At 59.5% G+C, this 17,052-nt stretch overlaps 1 protein-coding gene across 2 annotated transcripts in view; it reads right to left on the bottom strand.

Moving 5' to 3' along the window:
* MGAT3 (beta-1,4-mannosyl-glycoprotein 4-beta-N-acetylglucosaminyltransferase) overlaps positions 1 to 14,073 on the bottom strand; it is a 30,819-nt gene extending 16,746 nt beyond the window's left edge. Inside the window, exon 1 of one of the 2 annotated variants that reach the window (XM_036867527.1) lies at positions 13,909 to 14,073. The gene's annotated coding sequence lies outside the window, so the exon portion shown is untranslated. Of the gene's footprint in view, positions 1 to 4,501; positions 4,571 to 13,908 lie in introns of those variants that run through there. The other variant, XM_036867528.1, reaches the window with a different exon arrangement.
* Positions 14,074 to 17,052: the final 2,979 nt, after the last annotated feature.

Here is a 17,052-nt window from a genome sequence, read left to right as displayed (position 1 = left end):
TTTAGCTCTAATCTGACCCTTACATTAGCCCCCATCACCATCCCAGGTGAAGAAAGGGGTTCAGAGTCTGAGTGACCAGCCTGACTCACCCTCTAAGTGGCAGCAGAGTGGCCGACCCAGCCCCTGGGCCCTCCCGCTCCCCACCACCCCACCCTGCCTTGATCTCTGCCTGGCACCTCCCTGGAACCCCCAGGCCCACCCTCCCCTCCCCTCGCCCATTACCCGCCCCGGGTCCCGGCGTGGCACGCCGCAGGTAGGGCAGTGTCCCATCCCGGCGGCTGCACCGTGCTTCCCGACCCCGCTCCCGGCCCATATGGCTTGATGGCAGCTGTTTGTCCCTGGAGGCTGTCCCCCAACCCCCAAGCTGGGCGCAGGCAGCAGTTAGGTGACTGTGTGGTGAGCCAACTCTGGCCTGGCCTGACACCAGCTCTGCCCTTCATCGGGGCTGGTTTCCTGGCTCCACCTCTTCCCAGCTGGGTGGCCTCACCTCTCCGGGCCTCAGTCTCCTCATCTACGAGGTACAAACAGGTAACCGAGCGGCAGGGCAAGGCAGCCCCACCCTGCGGGAGCCACTCCCCAGAGCCAGGAGCTGAGGAGGTGAGGGCACCTGGCGTTTCCGCCTCACAGGTGAGGGGGCCTGTCGGTGCCCTGCGCTCAGTAAACCGCGAGCCCAGCTCCTCTTGGAGTCTCTCCCTGCTCCCTCTCTGGGCAGAAGGTCACCGTGAACTGTGCCCTGACTCCCAAGGGGCTGCTGGGCACATCCAGCGGGACGCGGATGGGACACGGAGGTACACACAGAAGAGCTCGGAAGCAAACTCCCTCCACTGGTGGGACCCAGTGGCTCAAACAAAGCGGGGGCTGGGGGCGGGGAGAAGAGCTGGGGAACCTGGGTCTGAATCCGACTCTGCCCATTAGAGAACCTGGGCCGTTCACCTGCATGGGGGCCCAGCTCTCCGGGGTGGGGGGGGGTGGGAAAAGAGGCTGGCCAGGGATGAGAAATCAGAGGGCTCAGAGGAGACCCCCAAACAGCTACCGTACTGCCTGGCTCCACGTCCAAGCCCACCACCGGCAAGGCATTAGTCCTCTGCGTTAGGAATGGCCCTCTCCGGGGTCCTCCCGAGAGGGTGAAGACATAAATCAGGCCCTGGCGCAGAAGGGGGCTGGCCGGCAGAGCTGCCAGCATTCGTGCTGCTGGAGGGTGGGATGCATCAGAGGCCTTTAAACACGCTGCCCCACACCCCTGGGACTCCTTCTCCCCCTCCTCACAATCCAGCTTAGCCCTCGGCTCCCGGGGGGGCGGGGGGCGCGGCGCTGCAGGGACGCCTCAACCCCAGCCTGCTCGGGAGAGAAACTTCCTGTTGGTCTGTCTGCCTGCCCTGCAGACCCCCTGTGCCTCAGTGTCTCCCTCTGTCACATAGGGTCAGCCCCACCCAGTAGGGTGGCTGGAGGCCCGAGTGAGGAGAGTTGAGAGGACACCCCCATGTAGGGGGACGTCCCAAGGGCCCAGGGGCTGGGTCACCTCTGCAGGGAGAGGGCTGGGAGAGGCGGGGCGGCGTGCGGTGCCGGAAGGGAGAGAAAGGAGGAAGAGAGAGGAGGTCAGGGTCCAGCCAAGGCGGAGCCAAGGCAGCAGGAGGCAGCAATGATGACTCGGGCAGACTATTAATCACTAATAGAGCTTCTGATTGAAGGACTGAGAAGAACCCGGCTTCCTCCAGTTCATGACAGTAACACGCTGCAAGTCCTTCAACGAATGTGGACGGAGCCCCGCCCCACGCAGGCCTATTGCTCACATCCTTACGGAGCCCACTGAGGCCAGTGGGGAGGAAACCCCCCCAGAGACCCCTGCACCCCGGGCTTGCAGCTCCTGGCCCACCTCCGAGCCACTCGGCCTTCCAGACCCAAATGACCCGCCCTGGCCCGTCAGGAAGAGAGGGCGGCCAGAGCAGACCAGTCCAGGGGCCGAGACCAGCCCTGCCCTGCCTCAGTCTCCACATCTGTGGAATGGAAATCAGAACATCCACACCTCCCAGACTCACAGTGAGGAAAAACAAGGCCAGTCAGGCCGGGGCTGAGCACGTTCTGCCTCTACAAGAACTCATTTCGGGGCCCGGCACGATGTGAGATGCCCCCAGCCCCATCTCTCACGAGACAGAGCACTCAGTGACAGAGCAATGGGGCAGCAGCTCCCTGGAATCCAAACTCCAGGGGAACTGTACTCAAATCCGGCCCCTGCGCCTTCTCGACCCCCTGTGTGATCCTGGGCAGGTCACTCAATATCCCTGGACCTCAGAGTCCCCGTCTACAATGTGGGATCATCCCAGCCCCTCACCTCATGAGAATTAAACGGGGTAACACCCAAAGCTCCTTGACAGGGACCAGTCCTCTGATCTCCTAGGCTGAGGTTCATGCCGGCTCTCACACAGCCTCACCACGTGCCTGGGTGGTCTGGCTGGGGTGTTGCTAGGCCTGTTGGCGCCTCCCTCCAAAATGCCTCTACTCCTCCTCCTCACTGGCTCCCCTTGCCTCTATTTATTTTCCGTCTTGAAATTCTTAATTTTTGAACAAGGGGCCCTGCATTTTCATTTGGTACTGAGCCCCACAAATTCTGTCACTGCAAATCCCCACCAGGCCACACCCCCCTGCTCAAACCCCTCATCACACTCAGAATAAAATCCAAACTCCTTTCTGCACCCACAGGCCCTGGCCATCAGGTCCCTGCATCTTTGCTGACCTCGCCTCCCTCGTCCACTTGACTCCAGCCACAGCCCCTGCCTTCCCGTCCCTTCCACACCCCAGGCTCACCTGTCTCAGGGTCCTCGCACTGGCTGTTCCCTCCGCCTGGAATGCCCTTCCCTCAGATCTCCACATGCCAGCCGCCTGCTCAGAGGGGCCTTCCTGCCCAGCCAGCTAAAGGGGCCGTCCCCTCCCGGGTCATCTGCTCCATAACACTCCTCACCGCGGAAGCTATCTGTCTCCTTGTTTATGTGTTAGTGGTCTGTCTCCCCCACCCACACCCTGCTCGCTTGGAATGTCAACAACATGAGAGCAGGGTCACCATGGGCCCCAGTCATCAGTCACAGCTCCCCACCCCCTTGAACAAAGCCTGGCCCAGAGCAGGAGCTCCATAAACAGCTGTTGAATGAGGATGGAACTCATATGAGAAGTGATGCTAGACCCCGGGTGGCAAGTATCATCTGGTTTGGGGGTGCCTGAGGCAGCAGGCCCGCCACTGCACACCCACACCTAGCAGGCCTCCCTCCACTGCTCCAGAGAAAGCCCCCCCGGCCCTGCTGAGATCAGCGCCGTCCTGCCCAGGCAGCCGCGGCAGTGCCAGCCCCTCCCGCCAGGCTCGCCCATCCTCCAGGGACAATGTACAAAGGGCCACTTCAGTTCGGAGCCTCAGCTCCATCTCCAGCCCAGCAGGCCTGAGTGTGGGGGAAGGGAGGGGAGGGCACACCCCACCCCTCCTCTGTCCTCGTGGAGCTTTCTCTAGCACAGGCAGGATGCAGGGTGGGTGACAGAATCAAGTGATAGCTGGAGAGACTCTGTCCCATGTGCTGCACCCTGGGGGGCGGGGGTAGGTGAGTGCCCACGTGGGGGGCGGAGCGGTGCCCATGCCCAGGGTGGAGGCAGAGGTTGGCCCCCGTGTTCCTAGGCAGTAGGAGTGGAAGGACTCCCACAGGCACCTCCCCACGTGTACAGGGCGGCAGGTGGTGGGTACACCTGTGCATGCGGGAGGCCCGAGTGCCGGCTGGGTAAGGGAGAGAGAGGAGCAGGGCCAGTGGGGTCTGGGCCAGGCTGCAGGGAGGGTGGGGACCTGGGCTTTACAGTCAGTTCCCATCATACCTGGGACCCTCCACTGCAAGACGGGGCATAAGGGACTTCCCTGGTGGCGCAGTGGTTAAGAATCCGCCTGCCAATGCAGGGGACACGGGTTCAAGCCCTGGTTTGGGAAGATCCCACATGCCGCAGAGCAACTAAGCCCGTGCGCCACAACTACTGAGCCCGCGTGCCACAACTATGAAGCCGGCGCGCTTAGAGCCCGTGCTCCGCAACAAGAGAAGCCACCACAATGAGAAGCCTGTGCACTGCAATGAAGAGTAGCCCCCACTCACCGCAAACAGAGAAAGCCCGCACGCAGCAACGAAGACCCAACGCAGCCAAAAATCAATCAATCAATATTAAAAAAAAAAAAGACAGGGTGCAAAGAACTTGCTCAAACAGTTGTTCCAACAACCTGAGCTGATAACCTGTGACCTGAGCCTGGCACCCAGGATGCTTGTACAGCTTCGGGCATTACCAACTTTCCTCCTTCTGGAACCCGTCAGGGATGTAACCGTCCACCCAGCCGCCCACGCCAGGAACCCAGGAACCTCCCTAAATCCTCCCTCACTGACCCTGCACGACTAGGCCTGTCTATTCCATGCCCTGATACCTCTCAAGTCCCACCCTTTTCCCTGTGCCACTGTTCCACACTGGTTGTGCCACCATCAATGCTCACCTGCACAACAGAAGTGGCCTTCCCAAGGGGGCTCCCAGCCAGGTGCCTGTAAGCCAAGCAAAAGCCCCATCTGACGCTGCCCCTCCTAGCTTGGAACCAGTGTCCTCAGGTTAAAGTCCAGATCTTCCAGGAGGCTCGATGTTTCTGTGTAATCTTACACTCCCCCTCCCCATGCCGGTCTGGGGAGGGTTCAGCTGAACTGGACTTCCTCCAGGTCTCCCTGACCCCAGGCTATGGAAAGAGCCGAGCTGTTTCAACCCTGGCCTGGCCCCCACTCCCCTGGTCCCCAGCTCCAGCACAGCGCCTGACACAGAGGTTTGCTGAATGAATGAAAGACCTTCCTCCCAAATCCACACATCTGCACTTTTCAGTCAATACCGCCCGGCTCTCAGGCCTGGTCTGGGGCTTGGAAAAGTGCCTGCGGGTCCTAGTCCTGCCTGCCGTGTGACCTCGGGCTCAGCACGCCCCGGTGAAGCGGCTCATCTGCGTGAATTCTCAGGGTCCCTTCCAATGGGCTGGTGGTGAAGGGAATGGTTCCATCCTCAGAATGCTCAGCAGCATGACGGCTGAGGGCTGGGAGGCAGTACGGGAAGGAAGAAGGTGGAAGATGAAGCAACGGCTTCGAGCAGGTGAGGATCCTCCCCACCATGGCTCACCGCTGCGTGCTCAGTGCCCAGAGCCAGGCCTGGCCTCAAGCAGCCGCTGCTGAATGAAGAAATGGGCTTGAACCCTGGCTCTGCCACCCATAGCTCTGTGGCCCCAAGCAAAAGTCCTACCCTCTCCAGGCCTGTCTGCTGAGCCATTAAAGGGAGGCTGGTAACACCACCTGCAGGGTCCTCGGAGGGATGTGGGGCTGCACCTGGCCCAGAGCCTGTGGCTCCTGCAACCTGGGAACCTGAGCACCACAATTAGCTTCCTGCTGGGAGCGGTTCTGGCGGAGCAGGTGCGCAGCTGGTTGGCTCTGCGGCTCTGGGCACCCAGTGAGCCTCCTGGAGGCTGAACAATGAGCCTTTTCTCTTTTCCCTTCCCGATTACTCTCTGTCTGCCCCTGCCTGCGAGGGGCCATAGCTCCCTTGGGTCGGTCCCCACCAGGGACTCTCAGTAAGCCCTCACCAGATGGCAGGGGACACCACGCAGGGCTGCAGGCACCGGGCCCCGCTCCTTAATTTCATGGAAGCCACCAATCTGTTCTTGCTCCTTTAATTACTTAGTCCTTCCCACCTGCTGGATCCAGAGAGCATTCTGGAACAGGCCTGCAAGTGCTCAAGCTTCCCACTGACGGTGGGGCAGGAGAGAGGGAATGAAACAGCAGTGACAGAAGCATCACCACAGGTGAGAAGGTCATTCCAGGGGTCAGGTGGCTGGGGTCCCGGTCTCAGCAATTCTGCTAACCTCCCGGGAGACCCTGGGCGCCCAGAGCAGCGCCCCCTTCCCAGGTGATGCGCTTCATCTCAGCTCATCTTCGCGAGCCCACTTCACAGATGGGGACCGGGGCTTAGAGAGGGGACGTGCCTTGTCCAAGGTCAGGTACCAGCAGGCCATGGGAAGGGCCTGGCTCAGCAGAGACCACATGCGTGCCCACTGCTGCTCACCAAGGTGCAGGACCGCCCCATCCTCTCTGGACCTCAGTTTCCCACTGACCCCTGGGGGCACGGACTTGACCTTCCAGCTCTGACTGATATCAGTGTTCCGCGTTCTGGAAGGCCGCATTCTAGGTTTGCTGCTCCATTTCCCCCCCTCCAAGTTCCATAATCCAGTTTCTCTGCTCTGAATTGACGGGTTCTACTTCTAGGTGCTGTGTTCTGGGGTCTGGTCCCGAGGCTCTCCTCTCATGGAAAGTTCTGCAGCCCGGGCTCTCCAGCCAACATGCTACTTCTTCAGGGCACTGTACTCTCCTCCCTGCACTGGGAGCGGGGCTCACAGCCCACAGCTCCGTGTTCCAGCCCCATCAGCCTTCAGGAGCACTTCAGAGTAGCGAAACCAGCAAGGAGGGTCAGCTTGGGGTCCCAGGGCCATCGGGGGATTGCAGAGCACACCCACAGCTGGGCAGGAATGCCCCTCCTCACCCTTCTCCCCATCCCTCCAGGATGCCATCCTGCCCACCCCCACCCCTGCTGGCCACCGTCCCCACCAGTCTGCACTGGGATGGCCCGACAAGATGGGCACTTCCCAAGAGCAAAGACCTTGGGACACTCATCTTCAGGGTCAAGGCCTGGCACCCCCTTGTGGGCAGTCAATAAACGCTTGCTGAATGAATTAGCTAGGCATGCTCAAGACTGGCAAGGTTACACATGGGCACAGCCTAAGGGACACACATTCATACGACGGAGGTGCTCCTGCTGTGTGCATGCGCTGGTGACACACACACACACAAAAAAAAGTGTGCACAAAAACAAACACGCTCACACCCTGCAGTCGGCAGATCTGTGCCCTGGCACCTAGCCCAGCCGCTGGCACAGAGTAGGCACCTGGTGATTAAGTGCTGAATGAATGAATGAGTGCTTTGTACCAGGGACAGAGTCAGGGGCCATGGGGGAGACAGAGATTGAGTCCCCACCCGGACTCAGGGCTGAGCTGTGATTAGGAATACTATTACCACAGGGGAGAACTTGACCACATTGCAGGACTGCAGGAAGGTACTTCGAGGCAGGAGTCCGTCAGGAAGGCAGTCAACAGTGGTACACACCCACTGGGCACAGGAGTGCGGGGGTAAAGCCAACAGCTCTGGGGTCACCCCTGGCTGGAAGGGGCAGGAGTGGCTTCCTGAGTGGGTGGCAGCACCTGGGGTGGAGTGGGTTGGCTTTCCAGGTGGAGGGTCCAGCACAGCTACGGCCCCAAGGCTGGAACGTGGGGTACATGGGAGAAGAGGAGTGAAGGCCGGACTGGCGCCATAGGAAGTCAGAGGTTGGGATGGAATTCTCGGGGCGCTGCATCCCAGTAGCCCCAGGCCTGGACTCTCACTGACCCAATTTCCAGGAATGAGAGAGACGCAAGCTGTTTGCCACGGGTGCATCTGTTCTGGGGGATGTGCCTGGGACGGGCCAACTCCCACCCTGAGACCCCACAGCCAGTCCCCCTGGAGGCCGCCCACAAGCAGTGACCCCAGAATCCAAAAAATGGGGAGGTGGCTGTTCTCACGGCACCTTTTCTTTCATTTTTTTTTTTAAATTAATTAATTTATTTATTTTTGGTTGCGTTGGGTCTTCATTGCTGTGCGCGGGCTTTCTCTAGTTGCGGCGAGCGAGGACTACTCTTTGTTGCGGTGCGCAGGCTTCTCATTGCGGTGGCTTCTCTTGTTGCGGAGCACGGGCTCTAGGTGCATGGGCTTCAGTAGTTGTGGCACGTGGGCTCAGTAGTTGTGGCGCACAGGCTTAGTTGCTCCGTGGCATGTGGTATCTTCCCGGACCAGGGCTCGAACCCATGTCCCCTGCATTGGCAGGCAGATTCTTAACCGCTGCACCATCAGGGAAGCCCACGGCACCTTTTCTTACCTCTCTCCTTTAGAATATTACTTCATCTTTCTGGTTATAAAGGTTTCTCATACATTTTAGGGAATCCGGACATCACAGCGAAAGAAACAGGATGATACCACCCACCATCCCGCCACCCCCTGGGCTAACATTTTGGCTTAAGTTCTTACGGAGTTTTTTCCTGCGCACCTTTTTGCTGGAATGAGCTATTGACATGGATTTCCTGCCAGCTTTGGGGCAACACACATTTTTCCTAAGGAGCTTTGTCTCCCACGCCGGAGGACCAGAGGGCAGACCTGAGCCCTGGGGATGCTGCTCTCCTCGACTCCTTCTCATCCACCCCCTAACCTGGACCCCACTGAGAAACACCCCAGCTTGGGACAGGAAAGGGGGTGGGGTGCAGCCCCACAGTCCCAGGCTCTCCTCCTACAGACCACAAAGGTCTGGATCAGTGCCAAGCACCCCGAGATCCAATCTTCCCTCTGGGAAATGAGCCGGTTCAGCTCCCCGGTGGCCCCAAGCTCCCCAGTCTGGCCCCCTCTCTGGACTGAGGTGACAGTCACCGAGTGGGCTGCACTTTGCAGTTGCCTTCAGGAGCTGCGCCGGGAGGCCCCTTGGTCTTTCCCAGAATCCCCTCCCTTTGCCACCTAGACACAAGGAACAGCAAAGCAACCCCACTGCTGGCCCTAGTGAGCTGCACCCGAGTCCCCGACCCAGTCCTCTCTGTTCACTCCACTGGCATCCCTGCCAGACCCTCAATAGACCTGTCCTGCACAAGGTTCTCATCCCATGGGGACGGACAGACAGAAATCCCCGGCAAGGAGGATCAGCCTTGCCTTTGGGGTAGGGGTACGGCGTGGCTTCCTGAAGGAGTCTTAAAGGATGAGTCAGGAGAGGAGGGGAAGGGCATTCTGGACAGAGGGACAGCAGCAGAAAAGGCTTGAGAGGAAAGGTGGAACCTGGATTTCTAGTCTGGCTGGGGGAGCTGGTGCATTGCCCCTGAGGTATGGAAATGAAATCACGCAAGAGAGCACCAGCATCTCGTTCCCATTTGTGCCATAAATATGAGTTACGACCATTTAACATTCACAGTCCCGGGCGATGGCTCGAGAAGGCACCTTCTCAATCGTTCACCTAAACCAGCCAATCTGCCTTGTTTCCAGAAGTGGCCCTCACCTTCCACTCTCAAAATTACCATTCAACAAGTACTAAAGAAATACTTCTCGGGCTTCCCTGGTGGCATAGTGGTTAAGAATCTGCCTGCCAATGCAGGGGACACGGGTTCGAGCCCTGGTCCGGGAAGTTCCCACATGCCGCGGAGCAACGAAGCCCGTGCGCCACAACTACTGAGCCTGCGCTCTAGAGCCCACGAGCCACAACTACGGAAGCCCACGCGCCTAGAGCCTGTGCTCCGCAACAAGAGAAGCCACCGCAATGAGAAGCCCGCGCACCGCAACGAAGAGTAGCCCCCGCTCGCCGCAACTAGAGAAAGCACGCACGCAGCAACGAAGACCCAACGCAGCCAAAAATAAATAAATAAAATTAATTAATTAATTAAAAAAAGAAAAACTTCTCGAGTGCCTCCTCTGTGTGAGGCATGGTGCCAGCCCCCAGAGAGTGCCTGTGTGCCCAGCCCAGGAACGAGTCCCCCACCTTAATGGGCAGCTCTCCCTGGTCCCCCTTCCCTGGCCACCACGGTTCACCCAGACTGTGTGCTGGTCCCCAGTAACAAGAGGAAAGTGGTGAGGAGGGATTTGTCCAAAGTACTAAGCAAGCTCTGGGGGTTCCACAGCCAGCCCAGGACCTGTTCCCTGGAGGAAGCGGCAGTAGCAGGTGCTGGGATAAAAGCAATGGGTGGGAGGAGGGGAGGAGTGGGCGGGGGGCGTGGCACAGTGTGTGCAGAGCTGGGTCGAGGCTGGGGATGGAGCAGAGGCCGAGAACACAGGAGGGGGCTGAGTCATAGGGATCTGGGTCCCAGAGGGCGGGGGTCTCATCCTGGAATTCATGGGGCTAAGCAGTGGTTCTTGGAGTCCACAGACCTCTGAATCCCCAGGGGATTCAAATCTGGGTTTCCAGCCCTCCCTCCCATGGTGTGATTCTGACTCAGCAGGGCAGGGTGAGGCCTGGGAAATCCGTACTTTCCCCAAGCTGCCCAGGTGAGGCTGAGCAGGCCTTCCTGAGGCAGGGTCCCAGGACTATGGGAAGGAAGGAAGGAAGTAGCACCAGGGCCCTGAAGAGGGTGGCCTGGAGGCCAGGACACGGGTGAGGCAGCTGTCTCAGGCATCCAAGCCTCAGAGAGCAGTCACCTCTGGGTGATTGAGGGGGCCTAGACAGGCAGCCCCATCAAGCTTTGGGGTCCTACAGGCTGGATATAATCCCAGCCCTGCCACTTCCCGTCCCTGGGCCCCAGGCCCCCTCAAACTGCCAAATGGGATAATAATATTGATAGTACCTACCTCGAGAGAAGTTAGAGGCACCTCTAGGATAATGCAGACAAAGTGCTTTGGCCCAGAGCACAACACATAGTAAGTGCTCGATAAATAGCAGCAAATTATTATGACTGGAAAGTCCTCCATCATGGGTCTCTCAACCGGAATCTCAGAGACTGCCTCTGGCCACCCTTCCTCCACCAGACGCTGTCTGGCCTGTTCCTTCTGGGAAGTTCCTGGCCTGCCTAGAGAGGTAGCCAGAGGCTGGGCCCTCAGGAGGCCCCAGTGTCCACACAGACTCCTACCTTCTGTCCTGGCCTTCACCCTGCACCCCACCCCCGGGAGTCCCACTTCAGTGGGAACCAAAGTCTTAGCCAAATAAGCTCTAAATTCATAAAACAACAGAGTAATTAGGTGTGTGAATGATTCTTATTGTTCCAGTTTTATTTTTACGGAAAAGATGAAAATAAGTGAGCCAACAGGGGAATTTCAGCAGTGCGAGGAAAAGTATTTGGGGACTCTGTTAACTTCTTGGATTATGGGCAAAACCTCGGGCCCCCTTGTCAGCCCATTCTAGACCACAGGACCCTGGGCCACTACCCTTCCACCCCCCACCCCCCAGGCCCGCTTCCAGCCCTTGGGACGTTCCCACCCGCTCCTGAAGCCTCTCTTTCCCCTTCTGGAAGATGGGGACAAGCAAGGTCCCTGTGACCATTCTGCTGCAAGTGAGGCTGCTCTCTGGAGGGTCAGTGTTCTCCATCAGGGATGGAGAAGGGGGAGGAATGGGTGGAAGGAAGAGCAGGGCCGTTCCCCTGGGCTGAGAATCATTTACACCCCAGCTCATTCGAGACCCAGTTGCCAGCATACCACTGCCCCCTGCTCAAGCAATGGGTACAGAAAGGCAGGCTCTGGCCCATGGGGACTCACAGACAGAGGGGAAGACAACACGGAAGTGGACAACACATCTACCGGGGCAGGCTGTGTAGTCTCTGAGGAAGCAGGGGCGAAGAGGGAGACACATTCAGGAAGGGGGGCAGCGAATGCCCAATAGAAATTGAACCAGGCTGTTCAAATAGGAATAATGTGCATCATCCCCATTTTAGAGACAAGGAAACTGAGGCACAGGGAGGCAGAGTCACTAGTACACTGTCACACAGTAAGAAGTGACAGGATCGGGATTCGAACCTGGGCCACTGGATCTGGAATCCTTGCTTTTTAACTTCTGCACTTGGCTGCCTCACGGCACAATTATTGAGACTCTCCCCCTACCCCCCAAGCAGCCAGCACAGAGCTAGGCAGACCATGGGTGCCCAGGGATATCTGCTGGCCAACTAGATTCCAGTCTCCGGGGGGCAAGGCCTGTGTCCTCTCCACCTGGCTGCCCAGCACACTGCCCCTCACAGGAGGACATCATGTTTGTTGGTCAGAATATCTGAAGAAACTTCTGGAGGGGAGCTCTGGTCCCCATGTGGTAGACTAGAGCTAGCTGGGAGTGGGGTGCACCATGCGGTATGGGGAACAAAGAGGCTTTGGCCTTGGGGAGCAGAGCAGAGCCCCCTGATAGGCATGGCTGGGGGCCAGAAGGTGGTGGGTGCCCACGAGGGCAAGAGGAGGCTGTCTGTGCAGACCCCCCTGCCCCCGGTCACTCCTCACTGCTCCTCCTAGAAGGAGGACACGGACACACAGCTCCCCCAGGCCTCGGCTACCTCCGAGTCACATCCAGCCCTCACGGGATCCTCACCACCACCCATGAAGTGGACGTGGCCCGCCAGCTGGTATCCATGTCCCTGTTTTACAGGTAAAAGTACGGATGCAGCAGCCAGCGCTTCCCGAGTGCTTCTCAGGTGCGGCACGCAGCATCTCATGCAGTCCTCGCCACAACTCTGTGGAGGATTCTCCCCACGTGACAGATGTGGAAACTGAGGTTCTGAAAGCTGCCCCGCCTGAGGTGGTCCAACTTCCACAGTAAAAGGGATCACCAGTGTGGGTCAAGCAGCCCTGACCACATCAAGGGCACTGGGCAGACCCTCAGAAGGGGGGCAGCTGAGCCAGACGGCGCCATCCCAGTCAAGTCAGCCCCTCACTGTGCTGTCCTCGTGCCAGCTCCCTGGTGTGACCCGCCATCTCGCCTCCACCTGGCCCTCCTTCCCTCCAGCCTTGGCTCCCCTCTCTTCATCTGGCTTCTGATTTTGGCCCCGCCGAAGTGCTTGACCATCCCCCCACCTCCATCTCTCAGCACATACTCACATCTCTGAGCCTTTGCTCATGCCATCCCTCCTCCCAGAATGCCCTTCCCACTTTCGCCATCAAGCAAACCCTTCCAGCTTCCTTTTATGTTTCCCAGCAAGTTCTCTCTCCCCCTTGGGCTGGCAGCCCCTTTTTCAAACTTTCCTAGGACCTTGTGCCTATCTCTTTAGCACTGATAAGCCCACACAATTGCCAGCTCCTCCAGGTAGGGGGTGGGGAGGCACTTGTCTTGCTCTTCCCTCCATCCTCAGGCCTGGCCCGTTGCCTGGATTTTTAGTAACTGCCCGGGAGGTGACACAACAGCGCCCGCAACTCCCCCATCAAGGAAGGTCTGGCCTGGTGGCCCAGGAGTGAAGAGGAGTGCTCTGGGGTGGAGAGTGCCTGTGCTGGGGGACCCTGGAGAGAGCTCATCGGGGTAGTGTCCCTGCCCACGCCCCTTCTAGGAAGTCTTCTAGAGCCTAGACAGTCACCCGACCTCAGGCCACCAGGGTTGGCTGAGACCCATCTCTGCCACTCTGGCACCCCAGCTCAGGCACTCCCCCCCCAATATAACCCAGGTGCACTCCCCTCCCCACCCCGGTTCCAGAACTCACTATTTGCAGATATTTATAGCGCCCTCCCCCAGCCTGGTTGCCTCCCCCGCCCTGGGCAGTGCAGTGGAAAGAGCGGGAGCCCCCTCACCAGGAAGGGTTGGGGTTCTTCCCCCACTCCCCTCTGCCTGGTCCCGGCCTCCGCACCCGCCCAGCACCCAGACAGCGCCTGGGCCCCTGCCGCCGCCGCCGCCGCCGCCGCAACCTGGGGTGGGGGGAGGTGGATGGGGGAAGGCGGGCGCTGAGGCCTCCCACCCCCAGTCCCGCGCCGCGCGGGAGGTTTGTCGGGGGCGCAGCGCACAAAGCCTGGCTCAAGCCCCGAGGCTCGGGGACGCCCCCAGCCCAGGCCGGGGGTGGGGGGGTCGAGGGGATGAGGCTTTGCCCTCCGGGGCCACGGAAAGCTCCACTGAGCAGCCGGGTTGGGGGAGGGGGCGCCAGAACTGAGAAGCCGCCTCTGCATCCGCCCCTCATGTCGGCCCCCCACCCCGGCCCCCCAGCGTAGTGCTCCCGCCCCCGCCCCCAAAGGTCACGCTCAGGGAGAGGGTCTGTGGGAGCTGTGACTGGGGGCGCAGCGAGCGCGGAGGAGGAGGCGCGGAGATGGAGGCGGAGGGCCGGAGTGCAGGGATGGAGGGGCTGCGGCTCGGGCCCCCAGGACGCCAGGGTCAACTCACCCATCGCCCGCCGGGTCTCAGCAGCGGCGGCATCAGCGGCGGCGGCGGCTCCGCGGCCCCCGGGGCCCCCGGCGGGGAGATGCTGGCGTCCGCCGCAACCTCTCGCCCCATCCCGGGCTCCGGCGGCGGCGGCTGCGGCGGGCGCCCGGCATCGCAGGCGGCGCGGCCCCGGCCCGGCCCCGATCCCCGCCCCCACCTCCACCCCGTCCCGCGGGCCAGGCGCGGCCGCCTGCCTGCACCACGGGGCCGCGGCGGGGGCCCGACGAGCAGACCGGCGCCGGGAAGGGCCCCACGGGAGGCGCGCGGGGGGTGCGGAGCCGAGGCCCGAGCGCTGAGCGCAGAGGTGCCGCTCCCTCCGGGCTCGGGCGGCTCCGGCCCCCGCCCCGCCCCCACCGGCGCCCCCTCCCCTCCGCCGCCAGCCGGGCTCCGCTCGCAGCCGCGGGACTGGGGTGCCTCGGACCGCAGTCTCGGGCCGCCGCCGCTCCGCGCCTCCCGCGCGTGCGATCAAATTGTGTGTGTGTGTGTGTGTGTGTGTGTGCGCGCGCGCGCGCGCGCGCGCCCCTGCCTATGACCGTGCGTGCGCCGGCCCACGGCCCGGTGCGTCCTGTGCGGTTGTGTGTGTGCGATGGGAGGCGGAGTGGGTCGGAGAGTATGTGTGTCTGGCATGTGCATGCGTCTGCGTGTCCGGTTCTGCGTGCGCCTGGATGCGTGTGTCTGTTTGGCAGTGTGAATGGGTCTGTGTGACCTGCAGCGTGTACCCGGGTCTGTTCTCGTGTGTGCATGGGCGTGGATCCCGGGCGCTGTGCCTGTGTGTACCTGGATCGTGATTGTGTGCACACATCTCTGACCGTGTGCAGAGAGGCCTCTAGGTCTTGTATTGTGTGCGTGCCTGGCCCTGGGCATCTGTGATGATGTATATACGCATTTGTGACCGTGGGCAGAGGCCTGGTTTTGTACTGTGGTGCGCGCATAGCGCTGGGCCTGTTACTGCGTCTACACAGGTCTGTGTGTCGGTAAAGATCCCCGATGTACACTGGCCTGTGGGCCTTGGGCCTTGGCTCACTTGTATCCTTCTGACCCCCTCCATCCATGCATATGACCAACACAACTGTGTGCTCCCTCTCCCCCAGGCATGGCCCACTGACTCCGGGCGGAAACTTCCCCTCCCGCCGCAGCGGGCACTCAAAGCCCACTGGCCCTGCCCACCGCTTGGGCGTCCTCTCCTGCTACACGGCCAGCATTAGTTCTCCAAGTGCCCACCATTGCACACCTTGGCTCCTCGTGCTCTTGCTCCAGGCTCGAGGTGCCCGCCATGTGCTTCCTGCCCTTCCAGGGCGGTGGGCTTCAAGCTTCCGCTCTGGGGGGCCCGTTGAGCAATCACTTCCACCCGCATGTGCAAGGCATCTTGGGTATGCAGCAGCACCACTGCAGACCATCGGCAAAGGAGAGCTGGGCAGGGCAGGGAGATGCCTCAAGGCTAGGTCCCAGCAAATGTTCCCAAGGGCAGTCCCACGGACCTTTGGAGCCATCTCCTGCTGGTCTTCCTACTCCAGGTGCTCCGGGCCCACCTTTATCCATTCTTGCTAAGCAGCCAGGGTGACCCTTCTTCAACATTCATTTGAGCAGGTCACTTTCCTCCCTGAACCCCAAATGGCTCCCACTTGCTCTCAGCTTAAGCTCAGTTCTTGGGCAGGGAAGAAGGAGGCCCTGGTGACCTGGACCCATCTGGTTTTTCAGCATCACCCCGTACTGTTCATCTCTGCCTGAAAGTTCCCTCTAAGCCGAAGATGAGCAAACTATTGTCTGTAAGAGCCAGATAGTAAATATTTTCGGCTTTGCTACTCATAGGGTCTCTGTCTCAACTACTCAACTCTGCCATTGTAGCATAAAGTCAACCATAGATATTGTGTAAAGGAATGAGCATGGCTGTGTTCCAATAAAACTTTATTTATGACCACTCAAAGTAAACCATTATTCTTCTTTTGATTTTTTTTCCCCAACCACTTGAAAATGTAAAAACCATTCCTAGCTGGCACTGCTCTAGGTATATATATCCCTGAGCCCTATGTATCATCCCCATGACTCACCTGCTTCAGGTACTCTGTCACTCCCCCCAAATCCCATCGATTCTACCCTGAAAATGTCAGCCTCCTCTTCTCCCCCACCTGCCTCTCTAGCAGACTCTCTGCCCGTGTCTCTCCTCCCCCACGGAATCCTCACTACTGCTCACACACACTCACCTCCACCTCGCCATGCCCCTCCCTGTGCCTCTGCCTGGGGATTCCTGCCGCCTGGAAAGGGTGCTCTCAGAGACACTTTCCTTGCCCCCCACGTCCCCAGGAGAATCTCCTCCCACGGCCTCCTGCAGTAGCTTGGGCATCCCTCGGCCCAGAAGTGGAGCACTGTTTCAGGTCTGGCTTCCCCAGCAGACTTGTTCTGGGCATCTAAGAAACCTGGACACAGGCCCAGCACCAAGCTGGGCACAAAATATCATATCCCTCAGTCTTCACAGCTTCCAGCAAAGGGGAGGAGGTGAAGTGACATGCCCTGGGCTCGAGTTCAAGTTTGTGGGGCTTTCTCAGTCTTCACTCTCTTTGCCAGGATGCTCATGGTGGGTGGTCTGTAGCATTCATCTGTCACGTCGTGTGTGCTCTTTCTGGCCCTGACAAGCTCTGGCTCCCCCCCTAGACTACGAGCCCCGCAGGTCCAGATCAAGGCCTGAGCCACAAGTACGCCTTTTTGTCCTTTGAAATTTTTTAATTGACTTGAGCGAAGAGAGAATAGCTGCACACAGTGCAAATTTGAAAATTATTGAAGGGTGGCAGGTGGAAAGCACGCTTCTCTCTATGTAAGGATTTTACCCTTATGACATTTTTTGTGATGCAGCTCGTTTGATGTGAAGCCATTTTGTTGTGACCTAAAAACCAAACCATTCCACTTACAGCCTGACTCCCTTTTGGTTTTTTTAGTAAGGTGCAAAATTGATGTGGTCACCTGTCGTTGAGCCCCCAGGCCCTGCCCGTGGAGCCGAGTGAGAGGTAAGGCTTGTGGGCAGGTCACTTTGCACGGTGGTAACTGGGTTCAGGAACCAGAGACATCTGGCTTCAGTCTGGGTTTTTGTGCAAATGACTTAATCCTCAGTTT

This window comes from Balaenoptera musculus, chromosome 10 (genome assembly GCF_009873245.2).
Source record: "Balaenoptera musculus isolate JJ_BM4_2016_0621 chromosome 10, mBalMus1.pri.v3, whole genome shotgun sequence".
NCBI lineage: Eukaryota > Metazoa > Chordata > Mammalia > Artiodactyla > Balaenopteridae > Balaenoptera > Balaenoptera musculus.
This window is presented reverse-complemented; position numbering and strand designations above follow the sequence as displayed.